Genomic DNA, 15,354 nt, shown 5'->3' with positions numbered 1-15,354 from the left:
AATTTTGGGGGAGAAGTGGGGTGGGGGTGCAGTTGATTAGATCGACCACAGAACGCAACTGGTACTTAATTTATCGACCCCGAAAGGATGAAAGGCAAAGTCGACCTAGGCAGAATTTGAACCCAGAACATAGTGATGGAAAATGAACAAATATTTGCTTGTTACTGTTTGTTGATATTATATTTGCTTTCTAAGGCAGTGAGATGGCTGAATCATCAGAATGCCAGCCAAAATGTTTAGTGGTATTTTGTCCATCATTACATTTTGAGTTCAAATTCCTCTGAAGTTGACTTTGCCTTTCATCTTTCTGGGGTCAATAAAAGAAGTACCAGTTGGGCACTGGGGTCAATGTAATTGATTTACCCCATATCTGAAATTTGCTGGCCTTGTGCCTTTAGTAGAAAGGATTATTATTATTATTATTATTATTATTATTATTCAAGGTGACAAGTTGGCAGAATCTTTAGCACGTCAAGCGAAATGCTTAGCGGCATTTCATCTGCTAGAATGTTCTGAATTCAAATTCTGCCAAGGCTGACTTTGCCTTTCATCCTTTTGGAGTTGATAAATTAAGTACCAGTTGTGTACTGGGATCAATGAAATCAATTATTCCCCTCTCCCAAATTTCAGGCCTTGTGCCTTTAGTAGAAAGGATTATTATTATTAAGGCGGTGAAATAGCAGAATTAGTAACATGCCGGACAGAATGCTTAGCGGCATTTCGTCCATTTTTATGTTCTGAGTTCAAATTTGCTGGCCTTGTGGCAAAATCTGAAACTAATATTATATTTGCTTCCTGTGCAGAAGCAAATAAAATATTATATTTATAAACTTGCTCTTATATGTTTCATAATAAAAGCGAAGCAATAACAACACAATTTCTAGTAATTATAAAGATTTAACTTGTAGAAACAGGCATATTTGTGTGGTAAGAAGCTTGCTTCCCAATCACATAGTTCTGAGTTCAGTCCCATTGCGTGGCACCTTGGACAAGTGTCTTCTACTATAGCCTCAGGTCTACCAAAGCCTTGTCAGTCGATTTCATAAACAGAAACTGAAAGAAGCCTGTCGTGTGTGTGTGTGTATATATATATGTATGTATCTATGTGTGTGTGCTTGTGTCAGTCCCCCCTGTTGCAAACTATAAATCTTTTTAATCTTTGTACATACAGCATAAGCCATCTGTCTCCAAACAGATACAGGCAATTTAACATATACAGAAAGTGTGTAGTATATTCTTGACCAAGTGTAATTTTCATAATTTAGAACAAGAACAATCTATCCTACCAGGCTTTTTGAATTATTTTTCTTTAGATTTTTCCTTATACAATTTACTTTTGCCCAAGAATGTACTAAACTCATTCTGTATGTGTTTAATTGTCCATACCTAGAAATGACCATGCTACATTGATGCGACCAAACTGAGTTTCAAACACATCCATAACTCTCTTTTTCTCTTCCCCACTCTTTCTACCCTCTATAACAGAGACTAGATATCCTTTTTTCCAAAACAGGAAAACATGTTAACTCAACCAGGAAATTCTCAATTTCTTGGTATTATCTCCTCTTGTCATTTGGCATATAAGATTATCATCACTAAGCTTTGGTTTCACTCCCCTTTCATACTGGTTATTTTAAATTTAGCATTTATCACATGTAGGATAGTACACACCCCATCAACTTTGTGATCTAATTTCATATTACTAGTAATTTTCGTATTTATACATATGTAAGTATATAAATGCAGTTTGGTTGAATATTTAAGAAATATGCACCTTTAACCCTTAGGAGACAGCAGAGCCAGTCTATTGGTCGAAAAGTCAAATGACAAAGAAGATTGTATTAGTTCATCAAGATCCTACAAGAATGTATATAGTTTTATATATGTAAAGTAATTACTTTTTTTTTTTTTTTTGAAAAATAAGTGCATGCCCTCTGTAGGGCTTATGAAAAGGGCTCTGCTTTTTTGGCACTGAAACTCCAAGAGGCCTTGCCTCCAAAGGGTTACATCTTATATATAGATGCAGACATGGCTTTGTGGTTCACCTCTCAGTCATGTTCAGTCCCACTGTGCAGAACCTTCTACTGTAGCTCCTGGCTATCAAGGGCCTTGTGAGTGAATTTGATACATGGAAACTGTGTGAAGCCCATCGTGGATGTGTGTATCTGAATATTTGCATACTGCGTTATGCAGAAAAAATGGTGAAATTTGTCAATATTCCCTGTTGACAAATCTGCTAGCTCTGCACTTTCAAAGAGATATGGAACCAAAAAATCCTTTGCTTGAAAACATGTAAGAATTAGTAACAAGATAGGTATATGCTTGTAAAACAATGTCTCAATAATATGTATTGATCTAACCCATGCTAGCATAAAAAAACAAAAAGTAAATGTAAAATGAACTGATGTATACACCCATAAATGCACATTATAACCAGAATTTCTTCCTGCCACCAATCCTCACCTGTTTCTAAGCAAGTTGATATTTCTCCTAGTTTTTCATGCAATAAACAGCTCAGTGACCAGACATGTTGCCAAAGAATATTGCAAACAAATGAGACCATTTTTATGAATGCAAATGTCTTGATTCACTTGCAAAGCATTGGTCAGCCTGGAGCTGTAGTAGAAGACACTTGTGGAATTGAACATGAAATGTTGTAGTTACAAAATGAACTTGTGAACCACATAGCCATACCTGCACCTAAATGCATGTATGTGTGAGTTCCATTCACTTTGAATGCACAACACTACCTTGTACAGCTATCCCCCTCCTCCTTAAACACCACATGCCCATATCGATACAGTCTTCTATCTTTGACTCTGCATCTAATTCCTCTTTAGTTTTTCTCTCAGTTCTGTCTTGCACGTGAGTATTACACACCCAGTGAAGTATGTTGTCATTCATTTCCATGCCAAAGAAAAGAATGGTGTGTGTATGTGTATATATGTGTGTGTGTGTGTGTGTGTATACTGTGTATATATATATATATATATATATATATATTAGGGTACTGAAATACCAGCTTGCTAGAAATAGGAGTCAACACTTTATTATTATTGTTATTTTTAATAATGGTAATAATACTTTATTAAATTATATATATATATATATATATATATATATATATAAAGCAGAAGCAACAAAGTGACTCAAAGGCCAAGAGTTCCATGCATTATCCTTTCAGTCACTCTGTTGTTTCCATTAAATATTAACAGAAAATGGCACCCGTGCCAGTGACTTGTAAAAGCACCCATTAAACTCTCGGAGTGGTTAGCATTAGGAAGGACATCCAGCCATAGAAAACCATGCCAAATCAGTCTGGAGTCTGGTGCAGCCTCCCAGCATGGACAACAGTTGTTAAATGATGATGATGATACACACCCACACACACGGTTCAGTAAGTCCTTCTGTTTTTTAACCATTATTGGCTTTTTTAAAGAAGTTTTTCTTTAGGATAGTATAATGTGATTTCAAGGAAATATAACTGCTATTCCTAACAAATGATGTAGGAGTAAGGCGGTGCTCTAGCATGGCCGCAGTCAAATGACTGAGACAAGTAAAAGAGAGAGAGTCACAGAGTCTCTCATAGGCTGTTTCATAAATTTAGAGAATTATGACATACATATAAAGAAATTTCCAGTATGTAAAAAGATCATGGTTTACTTAAAATACTGAAAAATAAATGAAATTTTGTTTACTGTAGAGATTGTACTGTAACCTGCTGTTATCACATCTCCTAACTAAATACCTATAAGTTAACTTAATGCTTTTTCTCTTCTCTGCATGAGTTTTTAAAATGTAAGTTCTTTATTGCCTTATTGCAGACAATAATTCTTTATTTGTGAGGTGGTGAGCTGGCAGAAACGTTAGCACATTGGGTGAAATGCTTAGCGGTATTTCATCTGTCTTATGTTCTGAGTTCAAATTTTGCTGAGGTTGACTTTGCCTGTCATCCTTTTGGGGTCGATAAATTAAGTACCAGTTGCGTACTGGGGTTGATCTAATTGACTGGCCCTCTCCAAAGTGTTGGGCCTTGTGCCTTGAGAAGAAAAGAATATTTCTTCATTTGTCTTGAGAATGTGTGTGTGTGTGTAACAAGGGGAAGAAGAGCCATAGTTGACAAAATGAGCACAAGTTGAAATCAGTTAATCATATTCATTGTTACTTTAGATTGAAATATGAGAAGTGTTGGTCTGGTAGAGCTAGAAAAAAAGAATAGAAAAACAGAATTTATTTCACAATATCATATGGTTGACTTTAGGAAGGGCATCCAGCCATAGAAAACCAGATTGCCAAATTAGACTGGGGTCTGGTGCAACCTTTCAGCATGCTAGCCTGGTCAAACTGTCCAATCCATGCCAGCATGGACAATGGACATTAAATGAGGATATAGGTGTGTCTTTTTTTTTTTGATAAAGGATTTTTCTGTGGTGATGAATGTCAATAACCTGGAGTTGTTTGCTAATGTAGCATTCATGTTTTACTGACAAGTTGTCAAAATAGAATCAGTCAAAATATTTCACATAACAATTGCCCCCTGGTGGTGGTGGTGGCAGTGGCAGCAGCGGCAGAACAATCTCTCAAACAGGTGGGAACACATGCACAACAACTTGGATGGAATTTTCAGAATATGAGATTAGACACAGTAAGACAGGAGGGTGAAACCAGGAGCTGCAATTACTGTGGTAGAGCAAATGTGGCATGAAAGTTCATCAAAGGAAATCGAAATGCAAAGAAAACACAAAGCATTTAACACTATCAGGGGGCTATATCTGGGAGTATTAAAACTGTGAGTCAACCAGAGGAGAATCAGGGTCAGGAGGTAAACCACAGTTTCCAGGGTCTCTTTGCTCAACTTGCTCAAAGGTACAAGAAGAAAGGATGAATCTCAAGGCCTTGAAGGCTTTGAGAAAAGCCACATCTGAATTTGCTGCTAACAACAGATCTGAGATAGGACCTGTTGGACAAGGACTTGAACATCATTCTGGCCAACATTCTGAAGGGCGGTGCTATCAGGAAGATGAGAATCATGGTACAAGTGGTATACCAGGCATTCCAAGATACCATTGGCATGAAAGAAGGCAAAAACCAACAAACAGAACTGTCCCAGTAGGAGGCAGTGCAAGATGGCAGAACTGAGGAAAGAGCTAAGGCAGCTGAAGAAAAGGTGGAGAGATGCAAATGATGAAAGAAAAGGGACTTTAAACCAGCTTAGCTTGGAGTTTCAAAGAAACCAGCTCCAGCTTTGCGGGGCAGAGTCTCTTCAGGAAAAATAAGAAAGAGAAAGAAGCAAATGAAGGCCTATTTTGACAACCTCTTTCAATTCACAGCTGATTGCCTTGGCAGGCCAGAAAACATGAGGTTAATAGGCAGTGAGCTGGCAGAATCGTTAGCATGCCGGGCGAAATGCTTAGCAGTATTTCGTCTGCCGTTAAGTTCTGAGTTCAAATTCCGCCGAGGTTGACTTTGCTTTTCATCCTTTCGGGGTCGATAAATTAAGTACCAGTTACACACTGGGTTGATATAATCGACTTAATCCTTTTGTCTGTTCTTGTTTGTCCCCTCTATGTTTAGCCCCTTGTGGGCAATAAAGAAATAAGAAAGCATGAGGTTAATATGCTCCAAGGAAGAGTTGGAAAGCAGAGTAGGAGCAACGCATAGTGACCCCAGATGAAATATTCTGTCAGGAGATTGTCCCTTTTTGTTGCCAATGCTCAAACTTCACATCCTTTCAACATGACAGACTTCACTATTCACAAAATGAGGGCTGTGGTGGAAAAAGCTTGTGCAAGTTCTGCTCCAGGGCCATTTGGCTCCACATACAGAATTTTACAAAAACTGCCCACTATTGTTAAGTAGTCTAGCAAGGTTGTTATGTTTCATCTGAAAGAAGAAGAAACCCTAGCTCTGGATGCTCAGTGAGGGCTGTTTTGTTCCAGAAGATGAAAATTCAGCAGGATTTGACCAGTCTTGAGAGACCACTCTTAGAAGGTGAGGGTAAAATCTTTTGGGCTATCATAGCCAAAAGGTTAACATCATATCTCTTGGTCAATGAGTGTCCAGAAAGGAGAGGTCCTAACCTGCTCTAGATGCTTTGAATATACATCAGCAATCAGCCACATCATTAAGAAGGCAAAGAGGAATAACCCACTCTTCATTGTAGGGTTGGGTTTTGCCAAAGCATACCTAGACATGCATCACCAGCTTCTCCAAGTACCAACAGAAGTAGTCAAACTCATAAAGTCACACATGAATTTACTGAAGATGGGGTTCATCATTGGAAATTTCATCACTAAATGGCAGAGCTTGGAAAAGGGCACTATGGCAGAATGCACAATTTCCACAGTCCTATTTGTGGTAGCCATGAAACTACTACTAGGTGTGAGAGGGAAATAGTCAAGGGGTTCCAAAACTCACAAAAACACAGGGAATCCAGTTTGCGGGGCCTATGGACAACATGACAGTCATGACGCCATCTACCAAAAGAAGACAGTAGACACTGAACTCACTGGAAAAGATGATCACATGAAATTTAATCCACCAAAATCTTGGTGCCCGAGTATCCTCAAGGAAAGCTGATAAATGCTGTCTTCAGCTCTCAGGGGCCAGAGGTTCCGACAGTCCAGGCAAAAATTCCAATGCCTTGGGAAAAATTATGATCTTACCTATAACCCTTTAGCATTTAAACTGGCCATATCCAACCAAAATATTCTACCTGCCTTATGTTCACACTGGCCGGATCTGGCCTCTCATGCTTACCCTACAATATCATTCTAAAAATAAACAATCACATCCTCAAAATCTCAGATCTGTAACATAATTTATGATTAATTCAACTTTATTTCGAGTAACATCTAGGAGGGAATACTTTGGTCTTCTGGTTAGAACTTTGAAAGATTTTGTATATGGGCTTGTATAGCATCATACCAAACAGACATATGTATTATTGTTGAATATCAGATGGAACATGCATCGTGATATTCTGAAAACAAGGAGCAACAGATGAGAGATTGAACATATGGTTCATTGAATCTTGGGAATTTTGAAGTGAGATAGGGATAATTGTTTGTCCAGGTAGCATCAATGTTCAGCTGATATAGAACCAATTCCTTCTTTGATCAGGGAATGAATTCTAAGAAGGATAAATGGCAAGTATTCCAGCTAGTTGCTGTTGTCATGAGCTCTGATGACAGACAACTGTTGTTGGTGGAATCAGTTAACCAAGTCATTAGCTGCAGAATGTTAAGCAGTTGTGTACATCAACTTATAATCAAGAAGTGTCAGTTCTGTAAGCAAGAATTCTTCAAACTGGCATTTTCTGTCTGTTTGTGAAGTAAGTGGTATACCAAAATGTGGAATCCAGTGTCAAACTAGCACTTTAGCAATGGTTTCCACCATGATATCTGACAGAAGGATGACTTCAGGCCTAAGAGAAAACTGGTCCATGCAGATCAGAAGGTGCATAAAGTTTTGAGAAGGTGGCAGGGGCCTTAAAATAGCAATATGTATATGCTGAAAGCATGCATCCAGTGTCTACAAAGTGCCCAGAAGTTATTTAACATAGTGATGACCTGGCAATGGACACAATTCCTGGCCCATTCCCTGATGTTTTTGTTCATTACAGTCCACACAAAATGGGCCGATATCAACTTCAGGGTTGAGTGCAAAGAAAACCAAACATCTGTGTTTCTGTAATACATCGATGTCCCATTCATAGGGATGTTTGGTGGTGAGATGACATACCAACAATAACCTGAAGAAGGTAGAGAAAGAAGAAGGATTTCAAAGTTTAAGGAGCTCATCATCTTATTCTTGATCAGCAACCAACTCCTAGAGGTTGATGGAAGCAGGAGTTTGTAATGCATTTATGTGGATAAGGAAAAAATGCATCAGAAGCAGAATGGTCAATAGCCTTACTGTGACGAATATCTGTTGTAAAATGAGGTATGAAGTTGAGGCAATGAACTTCCCTAGGTGAGTGGCAGTTAGGCTTGGAATTCATAGTATATGTAAGGGGGTTCATGATCTGTGTAAACAGAGAAAACAAAACTTTCTTTGTGTGAGCCAGAAATGTTTAACACTGAAGTACACTGCAAGTTGTTCCCAGCCAAGAGTACTCTACTTTGTTTCAGCCAATGAAAGCGGCTTAGAAAAAAAGGCAGTTACCATGTACCATTATTGTATTGCTGAGGAATGCCACTGACACCAGCATCGGATGCATCAACTAACAAAGTAATGCATCAGGATTGGGATTAACCAACATAACAATGTTGACTAAAGACCTTGAGTTTAAGAAAGACAGCAAACTCTGTATAATGGAGAATAATGGACTGGTTCTTGCATGTACAATTGGCTGGGATTTCTGTGAGGAGTTGAAGCTGTTCTGTATTATGGGAAATAAATTGATGATAGTTTCCCAGCTTGACCAATTTCTGTCTATTTCCTCAGTGATGTAGGAAGAGGATAATCTAAGGAAGATTTGACTTTGTCAATACAATGTCCCAGGAAATCTAAAGAAGAAACCCTCCAAAAGGGCACTTACTGTAGTTCATAATGACACCATGTTGAAGAAGATGATCAGAAAGTACTTTGTTTGCACTGGCAGTGAGCAGATTATTGCTATGATGAAGGGTAGTCTGTGAACTACTTTATCAATGAAATGCTGTTGGTAAAGCATTGCATGAACCAAAAATCATCCTGTGGAATTCAGAAAAACCAAAAGCTGTTGTGATGGCCATTTTAGGAATATTGTCTCAGCAATATTTGATTATAAGCATAGACAAGATTGATTTTTGAAGGCATTTTAGTGCCATGCAGCATGGAAGAAAAAAAAGACTCCTGTATATGAGGTATTTGTCAGTTCTTATATGTGCATCGAGAATCTAATAGTCACCATAAGACCACCAGTTACTTGTAGATTTTTGTGGGGTATCATATGAAGAGGAGAGGACCAATTGCTGCTAGGGGGACAAATTATGCCCAGTTCTGCTTGGGAATCTTAGCATGATCAAGAGCAAGTCACCAGGGAGGAGAAACCACTGGAGGTCTTTCAGTAATCATGTGGTCAGTTATTGCGATTCACTGAAAAGTTTTTGAAAACAGGGTAAGAGATGTTAAGGTGTTTGCACCAAATAGCATCATACCTTCTTGAAGAAGAAGGGTCCAAGAAGACAGGACTGAAAAGAACCCTTGTGCTAACACCTTGAACATATAGTCAGCATTGAAATCAACTAATCTGTAGTGTTTAACATAACTACAAGGGTAAAATGATACAAAAAATCAGCTCCAAGAATCAGTCAGCAATGAAATACTTTGTTACCTTTGCCCCGGTATCCACAAGAAAATGAGAATCTGTTGATTGGCCATTAACATTGAAGAGTTTAGGAGGAGCCAGGTGCAGTCATCATTTATTTCTATCCTTGCCATTCCTAGATAAGATAAAATTAAAATTGAATTTATAAAAATTTTCTAGACAGTGTAGTCTTTAATAATTGCTTTCTTTTAATGAAAGTTCATGCAATTAATTAATAAGCAGCTTCCTTTATTGTCTGTGTGTTTGTGTGTATGTATATATAAAATATGACTTTCTTTCTGTTGGTGTGTGTGTGTAGTATTATTTTTTTATTTTAATTTTTCCCATAAAGAACAAAGAGAATACATCTCTAGAATTTGTATGTCAGTAGCTAATATCAAATATCAGTTGAAATTTACAAAAATCTTGCCTATTTTTATAATTCTACTTACTCATCAATTTTGCAGTCTATACATCACTGAAGCTGCAGAAAAGGCCACTAGGTAACTGTGGATAAAGAGGCACTGGGAAGAAAGTTGGGATTTGGTCAATCCCAGCTGGGTCAACACTGCTGATGCATCCTTGAGGTGGATCCTAAAACTAAAACTCTCTACTAATCACTTTTTATCTAAAGACCTCAACTTGATTTTTGACACTTCAGCATTTTCTTTCGTAGTCAAATGCACCGTTAATTACAGGCATAAGTGGAAATTTATAATCACAGATGCTGCGGGTTTCAAAGTATCTGTAAATCATCTTTTTCACTGATAAAGTGTGTCTATTTATTTTTGTCCTACAAAGAGGAAGCAGCTTATAGTCTCATCATCATATAACATCCATGGCTGGCTTGGACGGTTTCTCATGATCTGAAGTGACCAAGAACTGCATCAAGTTCCAACAAAAATATACTCTAAGATTGACTGGTTCTAGTTATTTGCATACAGGTATATTCTCCAGGAGTGTCTATAGAATTCCATTAGGCAAACAAAACAATGCCTACTCAAAAAATGAGTTGACATTAAGATGGCAATTACCAATCAAAATCAGATAATCTCTTTGATTTGTTTTGCAGGAAGAATCTTCTTGTGCGACCCAGTTCTGTTTATATATCTAGTCTGAATGTATAGATAGGAGTGTGTATATTAACTTTTGTTTCAGTCATTAGATTGCTGCCATACTTACACACATACACACATACACATGCACATATATGTATACATACATGTACACACATACACATGTGTGTGTATATATATATATATATATATATATATATAATAATTTTATATTCAGGTAGACACCTTGTAGTTTGCTATTTAAAGCCCATCCACAGTATTTGGCTACCTGGTGTCAACAACAGTATGGAGGTATATGCCACTGGATTTACTTCAGGAATTCCTTTGTATCCATAGAGTTTACAAAATATATGAGACAAAGCAAATGGAATTCATGAGAATCTTTATTATTAACTACTCCTGTTTTGACCCATCGTATACTGGTGCCTCCCAAGTAAGATGCTATACAAACAGTTGTTGTGCATCGAAGGCACAGATGTGTCTCATGAGGTAGAATGTAGAATTCATCTCATATAAGCAATAAGGTGACATATAACAAATCAAAAAGTTAAAATATAATAAATAAATGAATTAAATTATATTGTTGTATACTGATAATGAAATTTTGTTAAGTAAAACCGTAAAACAACCGTACATCAGAATACAACAAAAATAATCAGACATTCAAATTGACCTAAGCTGACCTTTACATTTTCAACAAATCATTTGTTTTGTGGAAATGTGAAAAAAGGTCAGTTTAGGTAAATTTGAATGTCTGACTGTTTTTGTTGTATTCTGATGTACAGTTTGTTTTATGAGTCATTATCAGTTTACACTATATCATTTGATTCGCTGTAAGCCACCTTATTGGAATTCTACATTGTAATCCAGTTCCTCATGTAGACATGGAGATTAAAGAACAAAGTACCTTTTGATAAGTCACCTGAGGAAACACATCCGCATCTACAATGCACCACAACTGTTTGTGCAGTATGTCACCTGTGATGCATCAGTGTATGATAAATCACAACAATAGTAGTGAATAACAAAGAATCTCGTGAATTCCATTTCCTTTTACATATCTATCTATCTCTCTCTCTTTATCTATCTATCTATATATATATATATATATATATATCATCATCATTTAAGGTCTTTTGTCCATGCTGGCATGGGTTGGACGGTTTGACAAAGGCTGGCAAGTTGAGGGGCTGCACTAGACACCAGCCTGATTTGGCATAGTTTTCTGCAGCTGGATGCCATTCCTAACGCCGAGAGTGTAACGAGTATCTCTTTTTAATGTACCACTGCAGTACTCCATCGGTTACAACGATGAGTGTTCCAGTTGATCCAATCAACGGAACAGCCTGCTTGTGAAATTAACGTGCAAGTGGCTGAGCACTCCACAGACACGTGTACCCTTAACGTAGTTCTCGGGGAGATTCAGCATGACAGAGAGTGTGACAAGGCTGACCTTTTGAAATACAGGTACAACAGAAACAGGAAGTAAGAATGAGAGAAAGTTGTGGTGGAAGAGTACAGCAGGGTTCGCCACCATCCCCTGCCGGAGCCTCGTGGAGCTTTTAGGTGTTTTCGCTCAATAAACACTCACAACGCCCCCCAGTCTGGAAACCGAAACCGTGATCCTACGACTGCGAGTCTGCTGCCCTAACCACTGGGCCATTGTGCCTCCACTTAAATACACACATGTAGTATATACATATCCATATTTATTCTCTATTTGTATACACTCTATTAACTGGTATTTACAGGAGAGCTGGCCAAAGATCAAGCTCAGTTTATTAGTCCCTTCTTATCTTGTGTGTGTGTATGTTTCATTTTGTGATATTCTATAGAAACTAAACTTCTTAAAATATATTCTTGGTTCTTAAAAGATCCTTTTTCTCTTTAAATATAAATATTTATTGATAGATAGCTAACATGCTCCCTGTTCTTTGTATCCTGTTTCAAGCAAACATCTTTTGAACCTTCTAGTGTCAGCAGTGACAGGAACAGAGTACTGTTATGGTTTCACCAATTCAGAGAAAAATGGAGCTAAGCAAATCAGTATTATTATTATTATTTATTATTATTATTATTATTATTATTATTATTATTTATTTATTTATTATTATTATTTATTGTTGTTGTTGTTGTTGTTGTGAGTGCATCAGACAGAATGCTAAGTGGCATTTCTTCTTGTTCTTTATGTTCTGAGTTCAAATGCTGTTGAGGTTGGCTTTGCTTTTCAACCTTTTAAAGCTGATAAAATTAGTACCAGTTCAGCACTAGGAAGTAATGAGCTTCCCCCTCCCCTTAAAATTACTGGCCTTGTACTAAAATCAGAAAAAAATCATTGTTATTATTATTTTTGTTCATTATTATGGTTATTATTTTTGATTGTATTAATATGTACTTAAGTGCTCTACTCAAGTATCTTTGTTTATTCATATATCTAGATAAGTTTTCATTGTTGATATGTTATTTATCTTTTAATCTAACCAAGATTCCAGTGGGCTGGTTAGCTCTTTTGTTCCTGTGGGGTAGAACATTTAAACTTTTTTCCCCCCCTTTTTTTAACAAAAATTTCAAAAATTTAAAAGATGGTTATGTGCTTAATAACTTCTCCCTCAGCTAGAGGGAGAAGTAGATAATTCAAAAAGAGGCGAAAACCTACCTCGGAGTCTCTTCCTTTTCATTGATTAAATGAACAAATATGTTTCTCCTCCTCCTCTTCCTTCATGTATAATGTAAAATGTCTAAAAAGCAATACCACCTTTACTGACTGCAAAAAAACACTGACGATGGCAGTGGCAATAGCAAAAAAAGAAGAAAAAAAAGATCAAAAACACTACTATCACCAGTGCTACCATCATTGCCACTGCTGTGTTAGCAGTGACAGCAGCAGCAACAACAAGAACAAAAATAACAAAGTATGTGATAACAAGCGAAGCACCCTTTTCACTATCAGCACCATTATGACTGCTGCTGACTCTTACATTGAAACTACTAATACTACTACTACTACTACTACTACTACTTACTACTGTAACTGCACAAAGTAGTAGTGGTATTGTACCACAAAAGTGGCAACAAATATCCTCCAGGTTTTTATTGCAGGCAAACCAATTTAAAAATTGCTGAACAACTAGTAAAAAAATCTGTTAAGAGGAATGTTACAGGTAACCCCAACAGCTAATGGAGAAAATTGCAAGATGAACAATAGTTTACAAATGTGTGTTGCTCAGAAACCGATGTGTGAAATGGCCACTTGTACCCTAGTTGAATGGTGCTTGTGAGAAATATGGGTGGATATAGACTTGTGAAAGTGCAGTTCTTCAATGAAGTAAAGCATTTTGTTGCCCCCAGTGGAAAACAAGAATTTGTCCTCTTTTCTACTTATGTTGGAAGATGGATAATAAAGACAAAGATATCCAATATACTATCAGAGCTGAGTGTAGGTGAGCTGTAATGTGTGTGTATGATCCCAGGGTTAGTGGTTCTCTTACAGGTGAAACTAGAACATCTGTAAAAGATCTTGGATCTAATTTAACTGCTGGTGGGCAGATCTCACTGATACGGTGGAGGGCAGAAGAACCAAGTGTCATACATATGTGGTGATGACAACAACCACTTGAAACCCATCTGCTCTCAGTGAAAAATGAAACATGGAGTCAACCAACATCGCTTCTGACACCATAAATACAACAACAACAGCGAGCAGTCATGCCAGCAGGAACAGCAACAACAGTAATAGCTATAACAATAAAATCAGCTTCAGATACAAAAATAGCAGTAACAGAAGATCAGGCAGACAGATACAACTGTTTGGTCACTGCATGCACTATTTCGAAAGTATCCAAATTTGTCTTGTGGAAACCACTTCATGGTGATGTAAGAAGAGGGAAACATCAGATATCAACAAATTGATTGCAGGCACTGACCTGGAATGTATCTAAGACCTGCAGGCAGTGATCTTGGACCAAAGAGTGTGGTGGTCGGTGGACTTTGTTGCTGTGGCCTGGGTTGGAACCTGGCCATAGATAGATAGAGGGAAACAACAGCAGAAATCCTCCTCCCTTGTCACTGACAACAATAACGACAACAAACCACGTTGCTTACATAAACAACACAACAGCTCAAGACATACCTATCCCTCCTTCAGATCACTACATGTCATGCAACGATGGGAACAGAGATGAAAAATGCAGAAATAAATCTGCCTTCATGAAAAGAGATGAGATTTCAAAAAAGGGGAATATGACATCATCACAAACGTGAACACTAAACACTACAACAAACATAAACTATACCCAAACCAACATCAAAAGCAACACCCATAAAGAAACATCTTAAACCACATAGTGTTAGACACAAACAACAAAGTAATAATGTACCATATGCATCGATGCATAAATTTAGCAATTGATTTGCCAACATGCATACAAATCCTAAAAACAGTTGAAGAAACATACAACAAACTAAAAACAAAATCTGATGGAATGAGAGATTTCTAAGGGACTGTAAACAAAATGATTTACAAAAATTTACTCAGAATAGTCAGTGTGAATGCATGTGGTTTAGGGTTGTCTTGGAAGCAGAGGCTCAAAAACCTCAAATCACTAGGGTGGCTATCAGCAAAACCAAAATTTCTGAGGTACATGCCTTCTTGCTCATTTTCAATATCTATGAAATATACAGGTCTCTAAGTTGAGCAGGATTGGAATGTAGATTTTACTGTGTTGCTTCAGAAAGTATGGATCCCACAATATGGACTTTTCCTAAACCCAGAGATTAAGGTGGTACTGGACATGATAGTAGTGCTGGCCATACCTTCCAGCCATCTTTTGATGACTAGTCTTTCCTGAAATGTCCTGCTTTATAGTGCTAGTTAGAAGTTGAAATGACATCATGGTTGCATGATGTGACTAGGTGGGACTTGCTGATTGGAGAATGGGGAGAAAAGACTCACAAACCTGTTCAGATATTTCCAGTGGGTATTGATTA

The 15,354-nt window shown here is 37.4% G+C and overlaps 1 protein-coding gene and 1 long non-coding RNA gene across 7 annotated transcripts in view; one reads left to right on the top strand and one right to left on the bottom strand.

The window, feature by feature from the left end:
- The window catches only part of LOC106881415 (ras-related protein Rab-9A), an 80,305-nt gene that overhangs the window by 50,970 nt on the left and 13,981 nt on the right, over window positions 1–15,354 (top strand). The gene's annotated exons all lie outside the window — the stretch shown is intronic.
- LOC149132120 (uncharacterized) lies at window positions 3,617–9,946 on the bottom strand. The gene is made up of 2 exons (XR_016244809.1): window positions 9,320–9,946; window positions 3,617–4,202 (listed from the first exon to the last, which is right to left on the bottom strand). It is a non-coding gene; the product is annotated as an uncharacterized LOC149132120 (long non-coding RNA).

The sequence above is a fragment of the Octopus bimaculoides genome, chromosome Z, assembly GCF_046866305.1.
Source record: "Octopus bimaculoides isolate indiv1 chromosome Z, ASM4686630v1, whole genome shotgun sequence".
Taxonomy (NCBI): domain Eukaryota; kingdom Metazoa; phylum Mollusca; class Cephalopoda; order Octopoda; family Octopodidae; genus Octopus; species Octopus bimaculoides.
Note: the sequence above shows the minus strand (reverse complement) of the source record. Positions and strands in the feature narration are given on the sequence as shown.